General features: G+C 42.7%; 1 pseudogene; it reads right to left on the bottom strand.

Moving 5' to 3' along the window:
- Positions 1-11,563: 11,563 nt before the first annotated feature.
- On the bottom strand, positions 11,564-12,916 carry LOC127677456 (60S ribosomal protein L21-like; annotated as a pseudogene).
- Between the last annotated feature and the right edge of the window lie 392 nt (positions 12,917-13,308).

The following is a 13,308-nucleotide window of genomic DNA, read 5'->3' as shown; positions in this document are numbered from 1 at the left end:
TCCCTGCTGGAGACCTTCCTGATTGCCTACTCTCCCTCACATGTTGCCCTGGGGATTTTCTTAGCAGCACTTAACCACTCTCTGAACTTATCTTATTTGTTCACATGGCTCTGTGGTTATTCCAGTAGAGCATCATCTCCATATGACCAATGAGCCCTATATCTCTAGTGCCAGCAAGTCTGTGTTTTCTTTGTGCTCAAAGCTCAATAAATATTGTGAGTGAGTGAATACAAGCAGGCTGGCCAACAAAAGGCAATCCTGTTGGCTGTTTAGACAACCCCTCCGTTTCTTCTGTTTGTTTTCTGGAGACACAGTCATTATTGTACAATGTAACTCAGTCCAACTTTGAACTGCTAATCCTCATGTGGTACTGCCCAAGGAGATTCTAGGCCTGAGCCATCACTCCTGGATCCAGTGACACTCCAGGGCTGGCCCCTGAGTGGATCTATGTCTCTAGTGAAGTGAAGAGAGCGACGAGCCACAGCTTAATGAGACTCCTGGTCGGGTTGATAACTGAACGACACACTAGAAATTAAAGTGATTATGCTGGATAAGCTGGATCACAGCAACCAATACTATCAAGACCTCAGTGACTTAATGAAACAATTTTTACACATAGTCCCTCAGGTATTTCTTCTTCATGTGACACCTCACCATCTACACTGCTTTCACACTATCCAACATCTGGTTTCTACTTTCACAGCAGGGAAGAAGAGAACTGATAATTCACCCACTCCATGTCCACTTTTAAGTGCTGTGGTCTAGAAGTGGTGAATACCATTTCTGATCACACTCATCGTTTAGAGGTCATCAATAGGGCCCTGGTTGTAAATGTGGCTTTTTAATATGACAGAAGAAGTACGTATTTGAGGAATGGGCAAAGTCTTTGCCAAAGTCTACCCTTGAACATTGACAATACAATCAACATCTAACCAAGGGTTTAATGCCAAGTTCTGAAGAGGCCAGGCATGGTGGGACACGGCTATAATCACAGCAGTTGGAAGACCGTGGCAGGAGAAACTTGGGTTGAAGCTAGTTTGAGTTACATAGCAACTTCAGGCCAGCCCGAAGCTGTGGCAAGCTCTGTAGCAAGACCTTATCTGAAAACACAAACATACTATTCTAGCTTCCTGTCAGTTCCTGTGATAAAACACCCCGAGTAAGAGCAACTTATGAGAAAAGGGTTTATTTGTTTGATCATTCCAAGTCCCACTTCCATGGAAAATCATGGAAGAAGCTCAAAGCAGAAGCCATGCAGAAGGTGATTGGCTGGCTGGCTTGCCAAACCATGGATCTAGCTTTCTTATCTAGTTCATGACCCTCTGCCCAGGACACGGTGCTACCCATTGTTGGTGCAAAATACCACAGCCCTCACCTTAAAGGAAGTAAGAGGTGCTTTATTGTAGAGCCATTTTGAGCGACCATGACCTGGGAACACACATTTAGATTACCCCCAACTCCATGCTCCTGTATGATTGGTTTCATGGAGTTGTGTTTTCCTGAACAAAGAAAGGCATAAATCAAGATAAATTTATAATAAATTGGCATGTACGTCAGAAAGGATGGGATAAGCTTTTCTGTAGGCCCACCTGATGCCACCTGATGATAGTCTTAGCTTCTGGGTCAATGGAAGCTAGGAGTCTGCTACGTTAATAGATTCCAAAAGATTTCTTTTTTAATCTATTTTTCACAAGATGTTAGTTCCAACACAGGGGCGGGCAAGGGATGGCTGTTCTGGAAGCTAGAACTAGCCCAAGAGAAGGATCTGGATCTGTAACATTCCAACCTCTCCACACTGCTGCAGTTCCTATCTGTTGGTTGGGCTCTAAGGCACAGCTTCTCTCCAGAGTCAGGAGCACTGCTTTACACCTGCAGGGGTTGGGTCCTTCTCACAGTAAAATCCTTCACAGGAGTGTGATCTAGGAACTTCCCTCCTGGACTAAGAAGCTGACAATCCAATCACAGGTGACTCTAGGCTGTGTTGTGTTAGTTAGCAAAGACAGCTTGGACACAGGAGGCATACGTATAATGAAGTAGGTGACTTACACTCAGTCACTTCTTCCCTCCGAAAGCCCAGTGTCTGGGATCCTTGTGCTGGACTCATCATCTCCATCAAAATAGAACGAGGTCTGTTATGGTCCATACATTGTCTTCTAGCATGCATGCATTAGTGGCACAGATAGAGGACAGCCCCACATGCCTTTTAGAGAAGAGTCAGAGGGGTTATTTACAACTTGGTTCAGGTTTCCCCAGGATCTTTGGCTCAAAACTCTCCAAGTTTCTTTCTCTTCTGTATTCCTTGGTGAACACGGACTATGAAGTGACTGTTGTGTATCATGCCTTTCTGAGAGGTGCATGGCTGTCTTTGCCCGCCATCCACTGGCATTGCTGCTCAGGGTCATTGTATTCCCAGTAGGTTAAAACCAGTCACAGCTTTCTGGTTTGGCTGCTTTAGACAGGTCTATAGATGCCACAGTTCTTTCAGGGAAGAGAGGTCATCTTTTCTTTCCTGCTTTCTTACTCCATGACTGTTGGTGACCCAGCTTCACAGTGCTGCTTTCTGTGTGAGTTAACTGCTTCTTTCAGGGGTTTTGCCATCACTGAGAAGACTCAGCCATAGAAGTTTCTTAAGAATCAAGATATAGTCAATTGGCCACCTTGATCAGGCTTCCTGTTTCTCAGTGTAATTTTTTTCTGATGAGAAATTTTAAGTGTTTCTCTCTCTCTCTCTCTCTCTCTCTCTCTCTCTCTCTCTCTCTCTCTCTCTCTCTGTGTGTGTGTGTGTGTGTGTGTGTGTGGAGAGAGAGAGAGAGAGAGAGAGAGAGAGAGAGAGAGAGAGAGAAAGAGAGAGAGAGAGAAAGAGAGAGAAAGAACATTTTGCTAAGGAGATGGTCAATATAAGGGTTGCCGGAGAGAACCCAATATGCATACACACAGCATTGCCTTCAACGAGAGCTGGACCACCAAGGCAGGCAGTTCTTCTAGCTAGTTACCCTTCGTAAGACACACTGAAATCAATGCATCAAAGATATCCTCCATTTGGGTGGTATGTGCATTTCTTCTATTGCTTTTCTGTTTGAAATATATTATATATTTTGTTCATTTTATTGGATATTTTCTTTATTTACATTTCAAATGTTATCCCCTTTCCCATCCCCCTCCCTCTCGCAACCTCCCATCCCATTCTCCCTTGCCTGCTTCTATGAGAGTGTTCCTCCACCCACTCAGTCCCACCTCCCTGCTCTCAATTCTCTTACACTGGTGCATCTATCAAGCCTTCATAGGACCAAGGCCTTCTCCTCCCATTGATGCCTGACAAGGCCATTCTCTGCTATATATGGAGCTGGAGCCATGTGTACTCCTTGGTTGGTGGCATAGTCCTAGGGAGCTCTGGGGGTTCTGGTTGGTTGATATTGTTGTTCTTCCTATGAGGTTGCAAACCCCTTCAGCTCCTTCTGTCCTTTCTCTAACTAATCCATTGGGGACCCTGTGCTCAGTCCAGTGGTTGGCTGTGAGCATCTGCCTCTGTATTTGTAAAGCTCTGGCAGAGCCTCTCAGGAGACAACCTATCAGGCTCCTTTCACCAAGCATTTCTTGGCATCTACAACAGTGTTGGGGTTTGGTAACTGTATGTGGGATGAATCCCCAGGTAGGACAATCTCTGGATGGCCTTTCCTTCAGTCTCTGCTCTACACTTTATCTCCATATTGAAATATCTTATTAATAAAGAATGTGCTACAGTGCGGTATTGTGGTGGGGATAATTTGTGTCAGCAAACCCACAGAAGGCATGGGAAGACAGGCTGGCAATGGGTCAAGGAAAGTTCTCCAGAAGTCACTGACACATAAAAATGTTTTAACTTATCTTTAATTGACAAATTACAATTATATATACTTATGAGGTATAAAGCCATGTGCTCATACGTCTACACATCCTGGAAACATTCAATTAGGTTAATCAACATACCTATAATCTCACATAGCTATTCTCTCTGTGTGCTGAGAACATTCAAAAGCCTACCATTCAATACATTTGAACTTGTCCATATTGTTATTAACTATTATTAACTATTAACTAAGGAAGGTGCTGTGCCCTCTCTAATCCCTAGCACCTGGAGCAACCACTCAACTCCCAATTTCCATAAGTTCAACATTTTTGATGGCATGCAGTTTTTGTCTCTCGTGTCCTCTGAACATTTTGCTTCGTATGCCTTCCTGGTTCATCTGCACTGTTGGAAATGACACTGGAATACCAGCCTGACTGCCAAAGAAGGAAATTCTGCCACTGATACTTTTAAGGCAGAAGAGGAGTCCAGGAGGAGGAGTGGCCGAGTGGCGATACTCTACAGCCAACCCTTAAACCTCGGAGGCCAGCCACATTCAGAGGTGGGCAGGGCCAGCCCGAAGCCTCTGCTATTCTTGGCACAGGTTCTGTGGAGAATGGTTCCTGGAAATGGTCCCAGGGAAGACCAGTATCTGGTACCATAAGTTCAGCAATAGCATTCTGGGTAGGCAACGGGTGGCAGCGAGGGAAAGAGGATGCTGAGTTCTTTTTGGTGATTTTTCATGTTGGCACTGTTTCCTGTCTGCACAAATGTCTACTCGAGAAAATGGCTGGTTCAGGAAAGAGGTCCTCACAAGCCATGAGGGAACAGGGGTTATCAGAGACTGCTCATCTCTCAAGGAGCATTACATCTTGGGACAGGAGGATGGCCAACTGAGAAGCCGCCTTCAAAATCATGGACACTGCAATAGAGAAAGTCATTTCCAATGGTCTGAGGAGAAACCAGGAAGAGTTGTGACTGAGCCCAAAGGAAGATGCAGAGGTCAAGTAAGATATCCATGGAGAGCTCAACTGGATTCCCGTGGAAGTGAGCATTAGGAACAACAATTCGTCTGCTATCCATGGTGACAGCAAAACAGATTCAGGGACTGGCTACAGAGAGGACTTGTGGCAAGGCAGGGACTGTGCCTCGTGTGTGTCAGATTGAAATGTTCTTTTATTGCTGTCCTTGCTCTTGGTGCAGTAAGTCACGGACATGAGGAGGCTATGCTAGAGATGGGATGAGGTCTTACACTTGACTGACTCCCAGGTTGGCCTAGAACCAGTGGTCTTGCTGCTCACAAGGGAGGCTCCTTTCCCCCCATTCTGGCTTGCTTTGCTGTTGCCAACATCCTACAGCTCTGATCTATTATCCGCAAGTGTCAGCCCTTTTTCCATATATAGGAACAGTAAGTGTAAAGAAAATGCACTGTGGGGGCAGCTGACTCAGGAAGTCTGACCGTAGGATAAACAAACAGCTACCTCCAGTGATAGACAGAAGGCCCTCAGGGCAGATTGCTGTCTGCTGCCTCTCACTGGTACCTCCTCTTACTGAATCCTTGCATCGCTCCAAGGGTGCCACTAGTAAACACAGCAAACCATCAATTAAAGTGGCTTCTGGCCCAGGTTCGAAACCTACCCTGTTGCCCTCAAGAGTTCTGTGTGTTCACACGGGCGAATCTGTTCCAGCCGTCATCTGCTCAGTGCCCAATTCCTTGTCTCTACTCAGCTGGGATTACTGAAGTCCAGATAAGTGACTAATCCAGTCTTTCAGCCCTTGGTCACATCCCCAGAATACACAGTGCCTTGTACCCACCATCAACAATCAAAAAGTCCTTATTAACTCTTGGAGGAAATAAGTCAAGTCTGCTGGTACTCTGGATTCCTTTAATGCTTTTCCTCACTTCTGAGGAGTGAGTTTTGTCAGGTAACATTCAGCCATAGCTATAGGAAGAGGCATGCTAGGGGAAATGGACTTGCCCTGGGCCTAAACTGGATGAGCAGGTCGGAACTTCACTGTGAGTATCAGGAAGGAGGGGAGTGTGTAAGGGGCGTTGGAGCTAGTGCCCACACATGTGGCGATCTTGTCTCTGTCCACTCTGGAAGTCTCAAACCGGCTTTGAAAGGCTTCAGATTGATTAAGACCCACTCACACGATCCAATATAATCCCTCTTACTTAAAACCAGATGATAGTGACTTCAAAAGCATCCGCAAATGGCTCCACAAGCAACCTCTTTAGTGGGCCAAGGAGACTAGCTTGTTCCATCAATACAGCAAAAGATATGCCAGGGGTTGATACAAATAAAAGAATAGGTAGAACGTGTGGTGGGCTGTGTGTGTGTGTGTGTGTGTGTGTGTGTGTGTGTTGGAGGTGTGTGTGTGTGTGTGTTGGAGGTGTGTGTGTGGGGGGCAATGCTGGAAGACAGGAAACTGCTAGGTTCGGTTTGGAGTTGGAGGTGCAGTATCATCTGTCTAAGGAGACTGTTGGGGTAGATTGTGGCCTGAGGCTTTGCAATATTGAAACTCAGATAAGAACAGAGCCCAGTTAGTGCTTCCTTCAGGGTCAAAGCCGCGGTGCAGCGCCCCCTCTGCTCCTGCTTTCACCTTACAAGGGGTGAAGTTTCCCATGGAGTCGCCAGAGGGCGCCCGAGTTGAGGAAACGACTTTAGGAGGTGCCCAGCAGGTGACCCACTTAGGGACCCCTCAGGCAGGGAACCTGGCACGGTGATTTCCTTAACCTTGGACCCTTACACCGGCTGTCATTTTAACCTAACCGCTTCGGTGACTACGGTCAGCAAATGGCTGGTTCACACACTTTCCTCTGCCCTGGAGAGGCTGGTGGCTGAGAGATGAAGGCCCCAAGGCAGGTTGCCCGAGAGAATATCTGGACACTCCCTGAGACACTCACCAACCTTCTCAGAGCTTGGGTCACTTCTTCCACTGCCCCTGGGTTTGGAAAATTATATTGAAACCGGAATGGAAGGCAGAATTAGCTTCAACAGTCACCTGGGAAACAGTCCTGTTGGTCCAGGCTTCCCTTTCCAAATTCTGAAAAGATCTGCCGGTCTCCCCCACAAAACATAGCAGCATCTTCCATCTATAAAATTAGGACCCCAAGACAAGAAATAAATCTTTTTTATTTGTTCCCTCTGAATGTTGGGATTTAAAGGGATTCATAATATCACCTGCCTCTCACTTCTTTTTAAACATGCGATGTGTGAGGGAACACCTTTAAAGGCAGTAAAGTAAAGGACTTCTCTCAAGATTATCACATAGTGACATTATTGTAAAGCAAAGACAGGAAAAGGCTGGCAGGGCTTTTTACATCCCCCAATGTGGGCAGTGAACACGAGGAGATACAAGAGGCAGAAGTAATGAGCCTTTCTGCGTTTATTATATGCACGCTGAGAAGTCTTAATTGTGCCCAATAGGGACATTTAGACACTTAGAGAGACCGAGCAATTTGCACTTAAACACAGCAGAGGTTAGGGAAGGAAGCCCCGTCTTTCTCCTCTTCTTAGATGTGGATCCAGCTCATGTGTGGGTTTGGAAAACCATGACAGGAACGGGTGTCTGGGAGACGTCTCGCTGTCAAGAGGTCTCTTAAGTTTCCTTAAGACACCCAGCCTGGATTCATTACGCCTTGTCACAGAATAAAGAGAATTAAATATTTTTCTAAGGCTACAACTAATCCTCAAACTTAAACATGGAGCGGGGATCCCACGTATGAAAAGTTTGTGAAATTTTTATTGGAAATGTGCAGAGATGTTATGTTTAAATTCTCAGATGAAGAAAATGACATTTTTAAAGAAAAAAAGAAAATCCCAAATGATTTTCATTCGTCTATTCCCAGACCTCTCCTAGCAGACTCAATTAAATAGAACATAATATCTTTTTTGAGTCATTTAGAAAAATATTTATAAACCAGTGAAAGCAGGGAGAAGCTTTTAAAGATCTTGCTAACTGTATGGTAGGATATGGACAAATCTTGTATTTATGGTGTTTTTTTTCCACACTAAGGGTTTTCCTCCCTTTACGGCTTGGGCACAGGCTGTCATTTATTTGCAATCAGTGTGTTCCACAGTCCACAAAGAAACTTTTTTTTTTTAGAGAAAAACTTGCCCTAATGAAATTCAGTAATTCTTTATAAAAAGAAAAAAGGATCTTTTATATGCATTTTATATGCACAGAATGTATAAGTGTGGTGTGTACCTGGTAAGGCTGATTTCTGCTGACTCTGTAATACAGGTAAATCAACACAGTCCAAGGCACGTTATGGGCCACAATTTATTGGGTTTTATCTTCAGGTAAAGACTTCTATTAAGAATATACAAGTGTCTGCATACCTAGCCTGCCTTGTTTTCCACAGGGGTGTATACATAATCTCTTTTTGAATTTGCTTAATCAAAGCTTGCTATATTAAATACATTTAATTGGAATCCAGTGGTTAAAATATAAAAATTTACTGCTGTAGAAAAGTTTTGATTAGTACTTTCCATTAGTGAGTGTTGTTGATAAACCCTTTAACTGTGCATTTGCATTCAGACAACTGACTGTGCAAAGGAGTAATGCCTTCAACTCCACAAATACATTATTTCCCATAAATATTCTTAATGAAAGAGCCAGTCTGTTTCAGAGGAAGCAAAGGCAGTGAAGAATTTTACATAATTGGGGCGGGGGAGGTCCCAACCTTGATAAACACATGCATGGGGCCTGGAAGGGTGAGTTATTAGGTGTGGAAAAGTAGAGTCTAGGAAAGCTCTCCCACACGGAGGACCCAGAATGCTCCAGAGAGCATGGAGGACCCAGCATGCTTCACGAGAGCATGGAGGACCCAGCATGTTCTACGAGAGCACGGAGGACCCAGCATGCTCCACGAGAGCACGGAGGACCCAGCATGTTCTACGAGAGCACGGAGGACCCAGCATGCTCCACGAGAGCACGGAGGACCCAGCATGCACCACGAGAGCCTGACAGAAGCAAGCTTCTTCTCTTCCTTATCCTTTCTCCTGACTCAAACCAAGAATCTGATAGAAAAAAAGTTAATAGGTTTATTTGCTCTAATGAAATATTTTGGGAAGACTACAAGTAATACTATATTTTATCAAAATATAATAAATAAAAAGTGGAAGGAAACATAAGGAAGGCGAAATGGACGATTTTCCAATTCTCAGAAAATTTCACATTAATCGTCCTCCGACATTTTGCTACCAGTCTGGAAGGCATTAGTTAACAGCAAACGTGAGAGTAAGATGCAGCCTTCAGGGAATCGGTCTCTCCTTTACACCTTTATGAACTAGATACTCAGAAGGGCACCGAGGCTCAATGGTGCCATTCCATCTGGAGTGATGGTGGTAGCTGCCTCAGTGTCTACCACAAGTGACCCACAGGGCTCTGTGCCTCACTGCTGATGGAGTTCTCATTTCATAGGCCCCAGGGAGAAGCCTCATGCTTGGACACTGAGGTCCGAGTTTGGATTTTTCTAATACACGATTTTAATCTATCCCTAAGACTGATTTATGTTTGAGTGCAATCCTCTTGTTGCTTTGCTTCAGTTCAGTCCTATCGACTACTGCTTCCTGTGGATCTGTGTGCCCGGGGACAGGAATCCAAACAGCAGCAAGTGGGAGGAGGTCACAAAGTCTACTCTATACATGCACGAAAGTGTCACCATGCCGCCATTGCTCTGTGTATGTGCCTGATGCCATATTAGAAAATTGATGACACATTTGCTCTGGAATGTTGTATGCTCTCCTCTACCACCGTATTCACAGAGATCTCCAAGATGAAGATTATGTATGGGAATAGCCTCCTCATTCTGACTGATGGCAGCTGTAAGAGACTGTTTAGTTGCTTCCCTGATCTTTAGATATGGTTTGTGAAGGGCGTCAAGTGTGTAACACATGACTTACTCTTCGATACCCCTTCACCTATGGAAAACTGAAAAAGTTCAAAGAGAAACGTGTAGCCACACGTTTCTCAGTTGTTGAAACTCACCACCATTGGCTGACGAGGAACCTGTGAAGGGCATCTGACCCTCTGGAGCTCCCCAAGCCTCACTCTTTGCAACACTAACACCTCTGAAAATGGAAAGTAACTCAGTGTTGGCAAAAAATAATGCTTGCTAAGATTTTGCTCCGAGAAGAATGTTAGACTAGAGACGTCGTGCATGGGTGGATACCATTTCATGCTGGAATGACTGGAATTGATTGCCTCGAAAAGAAACCATCAATGAGTCCAGATCATAGACTCAAAAAGCGAAGCATGTAAGGAACCCCAGTCTTGCTGGGAGAGACGTCTTTGATCACAATTCACCTAACATTTCCCATGTCTGTTTAGACTTTGCTAATTAAGCTGACATTTTAGAACATGCTACTCCTGCAGACTAATCAGGGGAAAGAGAGAAAAAAAAAATGTCGCTCAAAGCCTGAGAAGAATTCAGTTACATTAGTTTTAAGAAAGAAAAGAACACTTTTTGTGTGGTGACTTCCAAGGCCAAACTATCTGGTCAGTCGATAATAATTATCAAAGAACGTGTTGACTAAGCAAGTGGGGCATGCCTGGCTGTGCATGGAGTGGGTCTCCACAAAGTAAGAACAGGGCCATGTGTCCCTGGGAGGCTCAGCCATTTGGCTCTCAGGAAATAAAACACTCACCCTGACATTCAGCTTACTTGATGCTTAATAAATCTATCATAATTACCAACACCCAGACAATCTTCACTCATCTCAGAGACTTTATAAATTCTGAATTTGTAGGGTTTTAGTTAATAAAGTATTCCTATAATATTTCCCAAATCTATTTACTCTGAAAAATTTTAGAACAACGATGCAGCCCATTGATGCTTCATGCACATCATGATCTGCATGTCAACAGGTCTTTGTCATTTACAAGGGATATTTATATGCTTCCTCTATAAAAGTCAAGGGCCAAGATCTTTTTGACTATAGCAGGGTCTTTATTGTTGGAGGAAATAATGAGTCAATACAATTCAGAAACATGCATGAAATCAGTTTCAGAGAAAATATATTCAATAAAAACATAATTCTTTACTTTTTAAGGTTTACTTATTTATTTTTTGTATGTGTACAGCTGTCTTGTCTATGTTTATATCTGCACACCAGAACAAGGCATCAGATCTCATGGGACTATAGCTATAGATGGTTGTGAGCTGCCATGTGGGTGCTGGGAATTGAACTCAGGACCTCTGTAACAGAAGCCAGTGCTGTTAACTGCTGAGTCATCTCTCTAACCCATATTTTTTTCCTTTAAAAAACATGTTTATTATTTTCATTGATGTGTGTGTTTATATGCACCAAAGGTGTGTGCCTTGGCCTGTAGAGGCTAGATGTTGTCAGACTTCTAGCATTGGAGTTACAGACAGTTGTGAGTTGCCTTGTGTGCATGCTGGGAATGAACCTGATCCTCTTCAAGAGCAGTACATGCGCTGAAGCTTGGCGCCATGTCTCCAGTCCCAACATATTTCTTTTTAATGTAAAGTAATGGGTGTTCCAAATTAAAATTCAAGTCATACCACATAGAAAATTGTAGAGTATATTAAATAACCCTGATAATTCTGCCCAGTATGCAAAAATAGCCAGTTACCTTTTTTACATATATTAGTCCAAACAGATTTTTGTAATATATATGCATATGTATATATTGTACATTCAATTACATATGTTATATATATTATTTTATAATACACATACATACATACACACACACACACACACACACATATATATATATATACCTAAGTATGTATTTATACCACAGATTCTTAAAGTATGGGGGTGTAGCCTCATGGACCATGTAAAACAATATAGGTGTTGTAAAAATTTTGGCAACACTAAGAGGTTTCTAAAGGAAAAAAAGAAGAAAATTAATACGAAATCAAACAAATAATGAGTCTAGGGTGTTTCTGGCAGTGTGTATAGGTTGCATCCCATGATTTCACTGGAGACCAGGCTGTCAACATATAAATGCACACTAATCCTGTTGTCACACAGTACGAAGCTAGGCAACGTTGATTAAAACACCATGGCTCAGAAGTAAGGCTATTTCCCATTATGACTTGCAGGGTTTTTACTGTATATATAAAGTGTTGTGCTCATATAAACGTAATAGTTTAGTTATGGAAAAGAAACTGTTAGTATTTTCTATTACCAATATTCGGGATAGAAGAACAGTAAGATGTCTATAGATTGATTGTAGTAGTTTAGAACGTTTGTTTGTTTTTTCAATCTGGGTCCTTTATTTCTGTTTTGTTCATTACGCCATGAATGTGTATGTAGTGGGCTCCAGCACCTCAGGCTCCTTCCCGTCAGTTCTCACAAGTGGGCTTCTCTGGGTGGCGCAGGCTGGCGCTTCAGCTGAACCCAAGTGCCCTTCTCTTTGACTTCCTTTTCCTTCCCCCGCTTCAGGAAGCTGTCTCTGCGCTTCCGGTGCTTGCTGTGCTCAGTCTGCACACGGATCCTCTTGGTCAGACTCTGTCCTTAACTTGCTTGTTCACAGTGATGCCCGCGGCATGTTGGGTGATTTCTGGCAGTGTGTATAGGTTGCATCCCATGATTTCAGACTGTAGACTCTTCCGGTTTTGCCGTGGTAACACTTATGGGGCATTCCTTTTTGATTGCCTATTCCCTTGATGTCTACAATATCTCCCTTTTTGTAGATTCGCGTGTATGTGGCCAAAGGAACAACCCCATGTTCCCTAAAAGGCCCCGAGAACATATACTGGGCACCTCTCCTCTTTCCCTTTGTATTCATCATTTTGGCGAGTTACTGGAAGATGGCTCAGAACGTTTGATTTTAAAAATTGCTGTTTGAGATATTGATTTGAGCTTCACTGAAACAAATTCTTTAAATAAATTCTCATTTGGTGTTAGGACAGAGCTTCTGGCAAATTCTGAAATGACCCTAAACCTGCTCCTGCCACTTTATACTACATATTTAACTGAAGAGGCATTTTTAGCATTGCTCTTTATAAAATCAAAATATTGATAAATTCTGAAGAACATTAAAGATATAGTATCAAATCTTAAGCCAAGACATAATATTTTTATTTAAAAGTACACCACATCCCTCTTATTAGAATGCAAATTTGCAACATGTTTAATAAATGGTAACATTGAATGCATATCAAATAATTTTTATAAAATTAATTTGAGACTCATTAATAAATTAGTAATTTATAATTACTTATAATTAATAAATTAGTAAATTTGTATATTTACATTACATATACATATAATTGGAGTTGTCTAAAAAAAATTTAGGGCCAAATGAGGTTTTAGTAGAAAAGTTGAAGTCCTGATTATATGATGTAGTTGGAACTATTTTTTCATTGGAACATATTTTAGTATTAATAAATCTATATCATTATAATTTTCTAGCTATTGGGAGACTTGTACAGTATATGTTTATAAAGATGATCACTTATAAAACCAACCATTGTGTTTCTGGGACACTGTGCTTTGTTT

The sequence above is a fragment of the Apodemus sylvaticus genome, chromosome 2 (assembly GCF_947179515.1).
Source record: "Apodemus sylvaticus chromosome 2, mApoSyl1.1, whole genome shotgun sequence".
In the NCBI taxonomy this organism is placed as follows: Eukaryota; Metazoa; Chordata; class Mammalia; order Rodentia; family Muridae; genus Apodemus; species Apodemus sylvaticus.
This window is presented reverse-complemented; position numbering and strand designations above follow the sequence as displayed.